At 42.7% G+C, this 15,900-nt stretch overlaps 1 long non-coding RNA gene across 2 annotated transcripts in view; it reads right to left on the reverse strand.

The window, feature by feature from the left end:
- The window catches only part of LOC105489448 (uncharacterized), a 52,221-nt gene extending 45,368 nt beyond the window's left edge, over positions 1-6,853 (reverse strand). Inside the window, exon 1 of one of the 2 annotated variants that reach the window (XR_011625176.1) lies at positions 6,333-6,853. This is a non-coding gene — a long non-coding RNA (uncharacterized lncRNA). The remainder of the gene's footprint in view (positions 1-6,332) is intronic. The other variant, XR_011625177.1, reaches the window with a different exon arrangement.
- Between the last annotated feature and the right edge of the window lie 9,047 nt (positions 6,854-15,900).

Consider the following 15,900-nt stretch of genomic DNA (forward strand, 5'->3'; position numbering starts at 1 on the left):
GATGGAAAATAAATTTCAACTAGTCCTTTGATGAACTGGTATAGTAATATTGAAAGAACAAAAGTAAGAAAGATATAAAAAGCATAAATAACATGATCAATCAACACTTTTATCTAAAAGTTTAAAAATTTATATTCAATAAGAATACACATTTTGTTATATTTTTGAAAATAGAACATGAATTGGACAACAAGACACAATGCATTCTAAATAATTAGGGTCATAGAGTGTTCCCCAACCTCACAGCCAACAACAATAACACATTTTCATACATTTGGAAATCACTAAGCCCATTATTAAGTAATCCCGAGACTACAGAGAAAATAATACATGAATTCGGAAAACAGTATAGCATAATGATAAACAACTTTAGGCATGTAAGGTTATGAGTATATGTTTAAAATAAAAATTGGAGCTTTTTTTAACTTTAAATAAATTTTTGAGAATACAACGGAAATCTAATTTTAAAAAACTAATCATCCCTCTAAACACTTAGGAAAAACATACACTAAAATAAAAGGTTAATAAATTTAAGTACTATAATCAATTTTAAGAGAGAACATAACAAAAAAAGATTAAAATGAAAAAGTGATATTAATAGCAATACTAATTAAGAAGATAATGAATGCAAATAAACAGAATTTTTAAAAGGGGATGACTAGAGAGGTAACATAGATATAATAGTTTGCTCCAAAAATAGCAGAAACAAAATAGTGGCTTATTCCTTCTCCTTTTACAAATCTCCCCAAATGATCAGCGATAGAAAGTAACCAATAAGAACAAACAGAAAACAGACAAGCCCAACAAACTAAGCCTGTTCATTTCATTATCTCCCAGAAATCTCATGTCTAAAATTTTTCTTTCCTTGTAGATGGGACCACAGAGCAAAAACACATGAGCCATGACAATTCAAGTATTAAATTTCCATATATGTATTGTCTTTTTCATTGTAAAATTCCAAAAGAACACCTTATAACTTTATATCATGTTCAGAATTTTGATAATTAAATAAATTGCACCTTAGAGTTAGAGCTGTTCATTCTATTTATTTAGCAGATATTTACTAAGTGTCCACCACTATTGTTTTAAGTATCACCTGTTCAGTGAAAGAAGCTCAGATGAGGGCCCTATCCATATAAAATGCACATTCCAGCATTAGAGTCAGGTAATAAAAAGGTGAACATAACATCTCGAGCGAGTAGTGCTGTGGACAAAATAAAAGAAAGGTTTGGGGGAGGGACGGATGTGTGTATGGGTGTGGGTATTAACTTAGGGGAGGTCTTGAGATGAGAATGAAACATAGTGAAGTAAATAACCGGAGAATGGAAGAAATCCAAGTCCAAGAACTAGATGGGTCCCAGCAGATGCAGGTCCTCACAGGGCCATGTATCAATTGTACCTATGGGCAAGTAATCCAGTCTTGACTACGATAGGTTCAATACATATGGATTAGTTTTATCAGGTAATTGGAAGTCTGAAGTGAGGTAGTTTTTAGTGTTAATTTAAAGGTTCAAAAGTGTCAGTCATCAGATTTTACAGAAACCTAAAAAAAAAAAACTAATCATCCATCTGAAAACCTAGGGGAAAACTTATGAGTAAACAAAGAAAGCATAATACATTTCAGAACTATAACAAATTTTAAAAGAGAAAAGAACACAAAATTTAAATGAAAAAAGTGATATTAGTCTTAATACTAATCACAATTGTATCCCACTCAGAAAAAAAAGGAAGAAAAGGCAACCAGGGTGCTGTAAATCTTGCATCAGGAAACGTCAAAATTCTCTCAGAACTTTCTAGTAGAATTATGTATCATTGGCCAGAATTATTTCACAAGGCTGGTTACTCACAGTTGCAAGAGTGGTTAGAAATCTGGGGGTGGGGGTGGGGTGGGGTTGTTTGTTTCTTTCTTTGTTTTTTAACTAAGCTGTACATATTTATGATTCTCAAAGAGGCGTTCTGGTAAGAAGACATAAGAGAATAATGGATACTGAATAGACAACACTATTGTCCTTTGCCATATAAAGGTTGGAAATACTGATTTCATCACATTGTGTTAGGAGGCTTTTAGATGGTTTTAAGCAGCAAGCAGAATGATTAAATTTAAATGTTACTTAGGCGTTTTTCCTGCTGCATGTATAGTGAGTTGTAGACAGGTGGCAGCGGAAGCCAAGATAACAGCTGGGGAAGTGACTATAGACATCCAGGTGAGAAGCAATGGTGACCTGGAAGGTAATGAAATTAATGGAGACAGAGGGACCTAGAAAGGATAAGAATATGAAGTTACCAGTCAGTAGCCCATCACCTCTCCAATTCTGGAGGTGTGAGAATATGGCAAGAACTCCGTGAGGAATTGGAAAGGTAGGGTTTTCACCCCTGACACAGGTGTAGTCAGCAAGTCCCATTCAATGTTCTCAGTTTCCTAGTCAGCCTCTCACCATAGCTCTGCTGAGAAATGCATTGCTTCTCCAACCTGCCATTGTCCACTCTGATTTGGACAGCAACATCTTTTGTACTTTGGAGGGATTGCTGCCACTTTTCTGCCCCTTGTGAAGAAATATTAAAAAAAAAAAACAAAAAAAAAAACCTGTGATCCACTTCACCACCACCATCGATGATGATGATAATAATAATATTGATGCTTTGGTCATTTAAGTGCCATCAGTTGAAAATTAATAATGACAGTTTCCAGGTGAGGCAGTACTTCTGAAGGGACAGCTCAGCCCACAAACTAACCATGTCCACTAGTAGTATTTGCAGTCCTGTAAATTTTTCCCTTTGGAAGGCCAGAGACTAACACATGGCAACTAAACGTAGCACACTGTTTAAAAACTTGTTAAATTTTTTTAGAGAAAGACATTATTAGGACAATTGATGAAATTTAACTGTAGTATGAGAATTAGAAGCTCATCACTTATCAGCACTAGCTTCCTGATTTTGCCATTTACAGTTCTGTTATGTAGGAGAGTGTCCTTTTTGGTTGAAAATGCTTCACAGAGTATCTAAGTGTGATGGGGCATAAGGCCAGTCAATTTCTCCCCAGTTCATGAAAAAAAAATTATTTAAATCATACTTTTAACTTGAGGTTTGTAATTGCTTTAAAATTTAAAGGAAGACAATAATAATGGTGCCGTTTTACCCTAGGAATTAAAGGTGCTTCTTTGTTTTAGCTACTATTTCAGAATTTTTTAGCCTGCTAGGGGTATGTTCACTTGCTCATATTAAATGGATAAAGCAGTCACATAAATTCAGTCATTAATATACCTCTTCAGCCCTGACAATTTATAACACCTCATGTTCTCAGTAGCATACTAAGACTAGATGCCAACCTACTGTAAAATCAAATTTTATTTCTTTGATCCTAAACATGTTCAAAAAACACCTGCTCAGAGGGCACTCACTTTTTACTATTACAGCAGGTCTACTCTGTAGAAGATTCCATGGATTTTTTTTAGAAGGGGTGTGAGAGTTCAGAGTTCTCTTGAGAATGTTAGGGATAAGTTAGCATACTGTTTGCTAATTGTCCAGTAGAAGAAAACACTGGAAATGTCACAAAGTAATTATTGCTTACAGCGCACCTGCTGTGAAAGCATTCTTTCAGTAACTGTTTGTTGTTGATACCTGAGAGAACTCCCTCCAAAGAACGCAAAGCACATAATTACCAGCCCTTAGTGCAAGCCCTTTTGGAGAAATTCTCAGTTAAACCCACTCTTTAGAGTCAAATAGCAAAGGGGCTTGTAATTAGATGAGCTCTTCTTTAGACATGAACCAACATAGATAATGCCAGATAATTAGTAGATAATTTTCTAGGTATTCCTGGCACTGAGTGCTAAAAGCAAAATTAAGTCAGGCAAAGCATTCTGAGAATTGCCTGTGGCCAGCATGTTGTAAGTGTTAATTGGGAAGAGAGAAGAGGAGATCTTTAAGCTGGAATCTGAATTACTTTTTCCATTGTCCTGTTAATCGAGTGGCCTGATAATGGCCAATAGCATGAACAATTTGGTAATTGAAAGGCAATATATGGTGTGAGTTGTTTATTGGAAACAACCCTTAACTTTAATCACTGGTTTGAATAATATTTGAATTGTGGAAGGGAAGACATTCAGTAAGCTTTTCAACAATCGTGCATGTGTTTTGTAATTTTCAATAGCACCCTTCATTCAGTGAACGGCTAATTGGTGTATTTACACCCATGTTCTGAGAAACAGTTTGATTGGGGTGGTGCCCAAGTTCTGAGGGTTTGGAGAAAAATCTTGCATGTCTCTTTTCAGAAATTAATGCACTATTTCAAAATTTCCTCAAAAACGTCACCAATGAGCCACTTAATTACATATCCATAATTTTAAAAATTGTGTTAAGACAGAAGTGGGTCAACTGTAGAAGAAATGGGGGAGAAATGCGGAGAGAATGTCTAAAGGAATAAACTCAAGATTTCCATTGTTGAAGCTTCTTTAGAATAATTTTATCCATTTAATCAGCAATACACTGCTAATGATAGACTTCTCTGGCAAGGTCGTTGCTTTCAGCCTATCCATTACCCAGAATTCATATGTCCATGAGGAAGAGTGCATGTGTTTGACTGGGAGTTAGGGACTTCCATTCTAAGTCCAATGTTAGCGCATATTTCCTGCACGATCAAAGGCATATAATTTTCTTTCTTACTCCTGTGTTTCCCCATTCATAAAAATTAAATAAAAGCCGTGTTTACGTAAGGCATTATTTGAAGGAATAAATTATATAAAATCTTATGCATTAAAATTGTAGCATGTTATGTAAATGTTAGGTCTTATTTTCATTATCAATATGGATTAAAGATACCATGAAATTAAAGCACAAAAAGGGAATTTGTGTAGTCAGAAGAAATTGAAATAACTGCTTACAGTATTGTAAAATACATTGCGGTCAAGAATTATGGGCAACTTTTCTCATTGTAAAAATCATTTCTGCCCATGGAATCAGACTCCTACCTTTTAATAGTTTCCTGCTTCTCTCTGTCCTTCTCTTTCTCATCTGTTGAATCGCTAAATCCTGCCTCCTCTTTCTGGGCAGTATTTCCTGGTCTTACTCTCTCCTTTATCCTTCTTAGTCTCTGTTCTCATCTTCTCCTCTTTGAAGAGGACAAGAATTTCCTGTTTAATTGGCCTGTTGTTGCTGCACCCTTTCAAGTGGTTCTCAAACTAGTTGAGTTACAAAATTCTACATAATCTCTACACTAAACTAAAAATAATTAGGTTTATACATTTGTGCTAAATTTGATATGAGCTTACATTTAATTCTAAAAGACAATTAGGCATGAAATGAAGACTTTTTATATTATGAAAATTTTCCGATTGGGAGCATACTTCCCCTGGCTTCATGTCCTTTGGCATTCCCACGGGTGGCCTATGGGCTTCAGCACTGGATTTGGGCATCTGAGCTCCAGGGCACAGCTGGGGGGCAGGGCAGTGCCCTAAGGAGCTCACTTTAAGAACAATCGCTCCAGAAGGCAGGAAGAAGGCTCTCCAGTAACATTTGCCTCACATCATTTGCAGAGAAGCAGAGGAGGGCCACCGCACCATGGGGGTGCAGCCAGCTGGGTGAGTCCTTGGGGTCACACAGAGCAGGCTGTTAGGGGCTGTGACACTTGGGGATCCCTGTGGGAGAGAAGGTGTTCATTGAGTTTCCACCCGCCCTTGATAGTTTCCACCCACCCTCGATGAGTGTTGATGCAGGTGGACGTGAGGTGTCTTCTCGTGGTGATGCCATCAGGATGGATGGACTCATTAGGGTGAAAGGTGGCCTCAGTTACCCACTAGAGTCCTGGCAGGAGCTGATGATAGCATCAGACAGTTAGGGTGGTTTATTTCAAGTGAAAATTTCCTTTCTTTTTCTAAGAGGGTTTCTTCGTTCTTATCCCAGTTAAGTGTCAAAATTAAAATGATTTTTAAAACCTTCTGTATCCCCCAAATGAAAAAAAGCAAAATGCTTCTGTTGGTGTTTGCAGATGAAATGAAGCTCTCAGGATCTGCTAAGATTCCGCAGCCCTAGAAAGGGATGGCAATGCCTTTCCTCACCATGAAGCCAGGTTTTCAGGCTGCTGGTCAAGGCGTCCCAAACCCCCAGGCTGGGGCTGTCACCTGTTACAAAGCTTGATGCATTTGCTTTTGATCCTATACTAGAATTATTATTTGGAGACAAAGACTACTTATTATTTCATAGCACCCTCAGCCATGTTCACAACCAGGGGACATTTAAGATATATCTTGAGAATGCATTTCTTGTACGGACAAAGGCAATTTGTCAATGAAAAGTCAACAAAGGTGAGTAGGGGACCATTTGCCCTGCCTACCACTCACCAGGTGAATCGTGCTGAGTTGGCTTTGAAGGTGGCGGGGAACAGTACCCTGCAGAGCTGACAGTTTAGGCTCTCGGAGGCAGTTAGTTAGGCTCTGGGAGACAGTTAGTTGGACTCAGTTTAGGCTCTTGGAGACAGTTAGTTGGACTCAGAAAGACAGTTTAGGCTCTGGGAGACAGGCTCTGGGAGACAGTTAGTTAGACTCTGAAAGACAGTTTAGGCTCTGGGAGGCAGTTAGTTAGGCTCTGGGAGACAGTTAGTTGGACTCTGAAAGACAGTTTAGGCTCTGGGAGACAGTTAGTTAGGCTCTGGGAGACAATTAGTTGGACTCTGAAAGACAGTTTAGGCTCTGGGAGGCAGTTAGTTAGGCTCTGGGAGACAGTTTAGGCTCTGGGAGACAGTTAGTTAGACTCTGAAAGACAGTTTAGGCTCTGGGAGGCAGTTAGTTAGGCTCTGGGAGACAGTTAGTTGGACTCTGAAAGACAGTTTAGGCTCTGGGAGGCAGTTAGTTAGGCTCTGGGAGACAGTTTAGGCTCTGGGAGGCAGTTAGTTAGGCTCTGGGAGACAGTTAGTTGGACTCTGAAAGACAGTTTAGGCTCTGGGAGACAGGCTCTGGGAGACAGTTAGTTGGACTCTGAAAGACTGTTTAGGCTCTGGGAGGCAGTTAGTTGGACTCTGAAAGACAGTTTAGGCTCTGGGAGGCAGTTAGTTAGGCTCTGGGAGACAGTTAGTTGGACTCTGAAAGACAGTTTAGGCTCTGGGAGGCAGTTAGTTAGGCTCTGGGAGACAGTTAGTTGGACTCTGAAAGACAGTTTAGGCTCTGGGAGACAGGCTCTGGGAGACAGTTAGTTGGACTCTGAAAGACAGTTTAGGCTCTGGGAGACAGGCTCTGGGAGACAGACTCTGAAAGACAGTTTAGGCTCTGGGAGACAGGCTCTGGGAGACAGACTCTGAAAGACAGTTTGGGCTCTGGGAGACAGTTAGTTGGACTCTGAAAGACAGTTTAGGCTCTGGGAGACAGTTAGTTGGACTCTGAAAGACAGTTTAGGCTCTGGGAGGCAGTTAGTTAGGCTCTGGGAGACAGTTAGTTAGACTCTGAAAGACAGTTTAGGCTCTGGGAGACAGGCTCTGGGAGACAGTTAGACTCTGAAAGACAGTTTAGGCTCTGGGAGACAGGCTCTGGGAGACAGTTAGTTGGACTCTGAAAGACAGTTTAGGCTCTGGGAGACAGTTAGTTAGGCTCTGGGAGACAGGCTGTGGGAGACAGTTAGTTAGACTCTGAAAGACAGTTTAGGCTCTGGGAGGCAGTTAGTTGGACTCTGAAAGACAGTTTAGGCTCTGGGAGACAGTTAGTTGGACTCTGAAAGACAGTTTAGGCTCTGGGAGACAGTTAGTTGGACTCTGAAAGACAGTTTAGGCTCTGGGAGGCAGTTAGTTAGGCTCTGGGAGACAGTTAGTTGGACTCTGAAAGACAGTTTAGGCTCTGGGAGACAGGCTCTGGGAGACAGTTAGTTGGACTCTGAAAGACAGTTTAGGCTCTGGGAGACAGGCTCTGGGAGACAGACTCTGAAAGACAGTTTGGGCTCTGGGAGACAGTTAGTTGGACTCTGAAAGACAGTTTAGGCTCTGGGAGACAGTTAGTTGGACTCTGAAAGACAGTTTAGGCTCTGGGAGGCAGTTAGTTAGGCTCTGGGAGACAGTTAGTTAGACTCTGAAAGACAGTTTAGGCTCTGGGAGACAGTTAGACTCTGAAAGACAGTTTAGGCTCTGGGAGACAGGCTCTGGGAGACAGTTAGTTGGACTCTGAAAGACAGTTTAGGCTCTGGGAGACAGTTAGTTAGGCTCTGGGAGACAGGCTGTGGGAGACAGTTAGTTAGACTCTGAAAGACAGTTTAGGCTCTGGGAGGCAGTTAGTTGGACTCTGAAAGACAGTTTAGGCTCTGGGAGACAGTTAGTTGGACTCTGAAAGACAGTTTAGGCTCTGGGAGACAGTTAGTTGGACTCTGAAAGACAGTTTAGGCTCTGGAAGACAGTTAGTTGGACTCTGAAAGACAGTTTAGGCTCTGGGAGACAGTTAGTTGGACTCTGAAAGACAGTTTAGGCTCTGGAAGACAGTTAGTTGGACTCTGAAAGACAGTTTAGGCTCTGGGAGACAGTTAGTTAGGCTCTGGGAGACAGGCTCTGGGAGACAGTTAGTTAGACTCTGAAAGACAGTTTAGGCTCTGGGAGACAGGCTCTGGGAGGCAGTTAGTTGGACTCTGAAAGACAGTTTAGGCTCTGGGAGACAGGCTCTGGGAGACAGGCTCTGGGAGACAGTTAGCCTGTGGGAAACACTTTGAGGAGTCAGGCCCAAGCTCCCACTGCAAGGTCAGTTCTCAACAGCTGCAAGTCCACTCGAAGCCGCCTTGCCCATGCGTGGGATTCTGAAGGAATTCTGTCCCAGATCCGGGGAAGACAGTTTGCCTGTGGGCTCAGGTAAGAGGCCTGTGAGACTCGTCTTCAACTCCGCCTGACCAGGTAATGGATGTTTGGTGGCCTCAAGGGGTTAAAGGTGAAGCCACCCACAGCACTGCTATGATCTCAGGGTGCAGGCTGGGCCTCTCTGCTGCTACATCACATTTCACCAAGGGGCTGAAAAAGCAGGTCTTGTAGGAAAACGGAACCTGGCTGCTTTTCCGTCATAGCCGTTGTTGTTCCAAAGGGACAGGATGGAACCCTACTTTAAAATCTTGTGGATGTTTATAAAGCCAAATGGCTTTTGTTCTGCCTTTTCTCCTCTTTGACTTTCATCCATGTGTGTTTCTTTTTCCTATTTTTAGAAGCAACTGTTCTTCATTTTGAGCGTGCTTCTAGTAACTCAATCCCAGGGTAATTCGACCACAAGGCCTCTCTGCTCCATGCTGAGAGGACACAGCTTTCAGTGTCTGTCGTCTTGACCAGGCCTTGTCTGTTGGGAGGGCTGGTGGTGGTGAGCCATATGCAGAAAACCAAAACTGGATCCCTTCCTTATACAAAACTATACCTTATACAAAAATTTGTATACCTTATACAAAAATTAACTCAAGATGGAGTAAAGACTTAAACGGAAGACCTAAAACCATAAAAACCCTGGAAGAAAGCCTAGGCAATACCATTCAGGACAAGGCATGGGCAAAGACCTCATGACTAAAATACCAAAAACAATGGCAACAAAAGCCAAAATTGACAAATGGGATGTAACTGAAGAGCTTCTGCACAGCAAAAGAAACTAGTATCAGAGTGAACAGGGAACCTACAGAATGGGAGAAAATACATCTCAGAATGAATTGCTTCAGGTGAAGAAGACCCTGTCCAGCCCTGTGACTCTGAGAGGTGTGAAGCCCAGTTGAGGTGAGGACAAATGTGACTTTGAGGAAGGAACTGCCACCACAGAGATAATTAAAGCAACTCATATTTTATGCACAGTGCCCACAGTATTTTCACATGAAGGTGTGCTCATGATCTACTGTGAGTGTTAGGAGATCACATTTCCTTCTGTCCTAAAGCAGAAGGCATGATTCTTCCTTGATTGAAAGCGCTGTTCCCTATGGGAACATTACGGCCTTGCCCTATCCAACTCGTTGGTGGTCATATGATGGGATTTGGCCACTGAGAAGGGAGCAAAGGTGGTCTGAGTCACCCACAGGCCAACATGGTCACATTCAGCAGGAAAAATGAGAGTAGTTCCTGAAAAAAGAGGAAGTGCCCTTTTTCCCACTGCTGAGGTGACAGGCAACACTTCACTTGTGGCTGCTCTTCAGCCTGCATCCCAGAAGGAGAATGACAATGACTCAGAAGACCAGCCATCTGTGGAAAGAACACCATCATGTGTACGTAACAGTAAGCGAAAAAGCAGTCTCTCATGGTACTTGCCACTGAGATGTTGTTGTTGGGGGTGGTCATTACTGCAGCATGTTGCTGCCTGTCCTGACTGATACAGCCCCCAATTTTCTGCCAAGCACTTCAAAACTTAACTCTCTCACCAGCTACTGTCTAGGCATTTTTTTCTTCTCTGTTTGACCAACTGCCTTTACTACATAGACCAAAGTAGGCATTCTTTCCTTCTCTCCACCTCTTCGATTCTCTCCTCTCAGATCATCTCTTGAGTTCATGCCACCAGTACACAAGAGCTGATTTTTGTTGACTGGGCTATCAACGTAGGAGGAACTGCATGTACAAAATTAAATTCTGGATACTGAAAAGTGGAGGGTGCTGTGAAGACTGTACCCTCCCACCTGTTATTAAACATCTAAACTATATATCAATATATGTGTCTGGATGATAATCAGAAGAGTGAAAAACAGTCATGCCTTGCTTAACCAGGACATGTTCTGAGAAATGTGTCCTGAGGCATTTTCGTCTTTGTGCAAACATTCTAGAGTGTCCCTACACAAACTTGATGTTGTAGCCTACTGCACACCTAGGCTACATGGTGTAGCCTGTTGCTCCTGGGCTACAAACATGTGCAGCATGTTACTGTACTGTAGGCAATCGTAGCACAATGGTACATATCTATGTATCTAAATATATTTAAACATACAAAAGGTATAGTTAAAAAATAGAGTTATAGGCTGGGCATGACGGCTCACATCTGTAATCCCAGCACTTTGGGAAGCCAAGGTGCGCAGATCACCTGAGGTCAGGAGTTCGAGACATAGTCTGGCCAACATGGCGAAACCTTGTCTCTACTAAAAATACGAAAAAATTAGCTGGGTGTGGTGGCATGTGCCTGTAACCCTAGCTACTCGGGAGGCTGAGGCAGGAGAATTGCTTGAACCTGGGAGACAGAGGTTGCAGTGAGCTGAGATCATGCCACTGAACTCCAGCCTGGGTGACAGAGTGAGATGCCATCTCAAAAAATATATGTAGTATTATAAATATATGGGACCCCCTTCATATATGTGGTTTGTCATTGACTGAAGCATCATTATGTGGTACATGACTATAAAAGCGTAGGCTTTTAAATTAAAACCAGAGTCTATTTATCTTCTGCAGAAAATATTTTTTCAGATATTATTCATAAGAGTTGTACATTCTTTGGTGGAAATATGCAATATTTTGATATTGCATGCATTCAGTACAATATGTATTGATCAAATGAGGGTAATTCGGATATCTATCACCTCCAATGTTTAGCTTTTCTTTGTACTGGGGTTATTCTAATTCTTCTCTTGTAGCTTTTTTGATCTATGCAGTACAATGTTGTTATTATACTCACCCTACTGTGTTTTTGACCACTGGATCTTACTCCTTCTGTCTAACTGTATTTTTATTCCCGTTAACCAATTCTCTTCATCGCCCTTCTTCTCTCCACTTCCCAGCCTTTGGAAGCCAATGATCATCTCTCTATCTTCATTAATTCCACATGCTTAGCTCCCACATATGAGTGAGAACATGTATTATTTGTCTGTCTGTGCCTGGGTTATGGCATTTAACACGATGACCTCCAGCTCCATCCATGTTGATGCAAATGACAGGATGGCATTTTTCATGGCTGAGTAATATTAAATTATATATATAATTTTTAAAAATCCATTTATCCATTGATAAGCACTTAGGTTGATTCCGTATCTTGGCTATTGTGAATAGAGCTGCAATAAACATGGGAGAGCAGGTATTTCTTCAATATTTTGATTTCCTTCACACACCGAGTAGTGGGATTGCCGGATCATATGGTCACTCTATTTTTAATTTTTTGAGGACCCTCAATACTGTTCTCTGTAGTAGCTATGCTAATTTACATTCCCACCAACAACGTGTGAGCATTCCCCTGTCTGCATCCTTGCCAGCATCTGTTAGTCCCTGTGGTTTTGATAAAAGCCATTCTAACTGGAGTAAGATGATATCTCATTGTGGTTTGGATTTGCATTTCCCCAGTGACTAGTGATGTTGAGAACTTTTTTCATACAACTGTCGGCCATTTGTCTGTTTTCTTTTGAGAAATGTTTATTCAGATCTTTTACCCATTTTTAAACCAGATTATGTGTTTTTTGCATCTGAGTTGTTTGAGCTTCCTATATATTCTGGTTACTAATCCCTTATGAAATTGATAGCTTGCAAATATTTTCTCCTATTCCGTGGATTGTATCTTCACTCTGCTGATTGTGTCCTTTGCTTTGCAGAAGCTTTTTAGCTTAATGGAATCCCATTTGTTCATTTTTGCTTTTGTTGCCCGTGCTTTGAGGTCTCATCCAAAAGTCCTTTGCTCCGACCAATGACCTGAAGAACACATTTTAAAAGCTTCCTTGTAACTTAACATGGCATCTAAGGCCCATTAGGTGGTGACTTGGAAAAGGAGAAGGCTGCAGTCTCTGGATTATAAATCACTGACCTCAGCACCTCCTTCAGCGTTTCTCTCATCAGCAAAGGGCAGAGCCACCCATTCATTGTGTATGCCAGGACCTTTGGGGCCACACTCCATACCCCACTGCAACCTCCCACTTTCTGTCAGTAGGTCCCGAGAACTCTCCCTATCCTGTTTCTCTGTCTCACTTGCCAGCCTCTCCTGCCCACATTGCTGTGTCCTCATGGGGCCCCTGTTAAGGTACAGACCAGCCTCCTCCCAACCCTGTGATTCTCCTCCATTCATTATCTTCAGTCCAGCTTTGTGGGCCTTTTAAATTCAACAAGTGGGTCATGAATTCACTGGCTGGCACCCTCCATGGCTTCCCATTGTTCTAGGGGACTGGATCCAAATCCCTACATTATTTGCAAGACCCTACATCATCAATCTCAGCCTGCTGCCTCTGTGATCTGGCCCCTGTCCAATCAGCTCAAGAGTTCCTCATCTCATGCACCCCAGACAGGAATGACCTTCCAGTGTCTCTTTCTGGATCAGTTACTCACAGGTTAAAAATAATCTTCAATGACAAGATTTCCATGAGTGATTTCTTAAAATAAGTTTTTTGATCCCCGGGTAAGCCTTATACTGACATAGATCGTCATTGATTATAATTGAACCCTGCACATTCTCTACTTGGAACTTTCACTTTTGATAATTAATTTTATAAATAATGTAACTATTTGCTTAACATGTTCTTATATCTATTTTTCTCTAATTCCCAGTAAGCCATTCTCCAGAGAAAAAATTTTGATTCCATTTAAAATACATGAGAACGGGCAAGCCTTCTTACGAGCTACCCAATGGTTCCCTTTTACTACTAGAAAAATATCCAGAAGCCCTCATGACTCCGTGGTCCCAGACGATCCCACAGTCCCACATGACTCCACTGTTCCACATGACTCCGTGGTCCCAGACGATCCCACAGTCCCGCATGACTCCACAGTCCTACATGACTCCATGGTCCCAGACGATCCCACAGTCCCACATGACTCCACTGTTCCACATGACTCCGTGGCCCCAGACGATCCCACAGTCCCACATGACTCCACAGTCCCACATGACTCCGTGGTCCCAGACGATCCCACAGTCACACATGACTCCACAGTCCTACATGACTCCGTGGTCCCAGACGATCCCACAGTCCCACATGACTCCACTGTTCCACATGACTCCGTGGTCCCAGACGATCCCACAGTCACACATGACTCCACAGTCCTACATGACTCCATGGTCCCAGACGATCCCACAGTCCCACATGACTCCACTGTTCCACATGACTCCGTGGTCCCAGACGATCCCACAGTCCCGCATGACTCCACAGTCCTACATGACTCCATGGTCCCAGACGATCCCACAGTCCCACATGACTCCACTGTTCCACATGACTCCGTGGTCCCAGACGATCCCACAGTCCCGCATGACTCCACAGTCCTACATGACTCCATGGTCCCAGACGATCCCACAGTCCCACATGACTCCACTGTTCCACATGACTCCGTGGCCCCAGACGATCCCACAGTCCCACATGACTCCACAGTCCCACATGACTCCGTGGTCCCAGACGATCCCACAGTCACACATGACTCCACAGTCCTACATGACTCCGTGGTCCCAGACGATCCCACAGTCCCACATGACTCCACTGTTCCACATGACTCCGTGGTCCCAGACGATCCCACAGTCACACATGACTCCACAGTCCTACATGACTCCATGGTCCCAGACGATCCCACAGTCCCACATGACTCCACTGTTCCACATGACTCCGTGGTCCCAGACGATCCCACAGTCCCGCATGACTCCACAGTCCTACATGACTCCATGGTCCCAGACGATCCCACAGTCCCACATGACTCCACTGTTCCACATGACTCCGTGGTCCCAGACGATCCCACAGTCCCGCATGACTCCACAGTCTCACATGACTCCGTGGTCCCAGACGATCCCACAGTCCCACATGACTCCACTGTTCCACATGACTCCACAGTCCTACATGACTCCACTGTTCCACATGACTCCACAGTCCCACATGACTCCACTGTTCCACATGACTCCACAGTCCCACATGACTCCACTGTTCCACATGACTCCACTGTTCCACATGACTCCACAGTCCCACATGACTCCATGGTCCCACATGACTCCACTGTTCCACATGACCTGGCCCCTCGCACCTCCCTGAACTTCTTGCTGTCATGACTGGTCTCTAAAAGGGCTGAACCTGTTCCCTTTCAGGGCTGAACCTATTCCCATTCAGGGCTGAACTTGTTCCCATTCAGGGCTGAACCTATTCTCATTCAAGGCTCAACCTGTTCCCATTCAGGGCTGAACTTGTTCCCATTCAGGGCTGAACCTATTCTCATTCAGAGCTCGACCTATTCCCATTCAGGACTGAGCCTATTCTCATTCAGGGCTGAACCTATTTCCATTCACGACTGAACCTATTCCCATTCAGGGCTCAACCTATTCCCATTCAGGACCGAACCTATTCCCACTCAGGGCTCAACCTATTCCCATTCAAGACTGAACCTATTCCCATTCAGGGCTGAACCTATTCCCATTCAGGGCTGAACCTATTCCCACTCAGGGCTCAACCTATTCCCATTCAGGGCTGAACCTATTCTCATTCAGGGCTGAACCTTTTCTCATTCAGGGCTCAAAAACCTGCTGCTGTTCTCTCTGCACACAGTCACTCAAGGTCTCCACGTTTCTCCTGCTTCTCTTCATGAGGTCTCTGCTAAAATGTGATCTTCTCAGAACAGCTTTCCCTAAACTCTCTATTCAGTGCCCTACTGTATTGTTGGCACTGGAAATAAATTAGTGGGAAAATTCAGTCTAGAAACCCTGTACTTAGGGCTCTTTCTCTCTCATGGGAGTCACTGCCCTGCAGCCCCCTCCCATTCATTTATTTACCCATTTGTTCTGATTTGTCTTATTCTCACATTTTGAATTGTTTCCTTGTTTTTTCTTCATTTCTTTCAAAAAAGGATTCATGGCCACAGTCTATTATGCTCATCGTTCTATTCTCATCTTCTAGAAGAGTGCCCAGCACTTTGTAGGCCTTCTGTGGATTCGTTCAATACATAGCCTTACCTTGCAAATTGGATAGACTTTTCCAGAAGTGTGGCCAGAGGTAAGACTTCCTTGGAAGAAAAGTAAGAACTGGAAAAAGGCCACTACAGTTAAAATACATGTAGTCTGGGCAAGG

This window comes from Macaca nemestrina, chromosome 6 (genome assembly GCF_043159975.1).
Source record: "Macaca nemestrina isolate mMacNem1 chromosome 6, mMacNem.hap1, whole genome shotgun sequence".
In the NCBI taxonomy this organism is placed as follows: domain Eukaryota; kingdom Metazoa; phylum Chordata; class Mammalia; order Primates; family Cercopithecidae; genus Macaca; species Macaca nemestrina.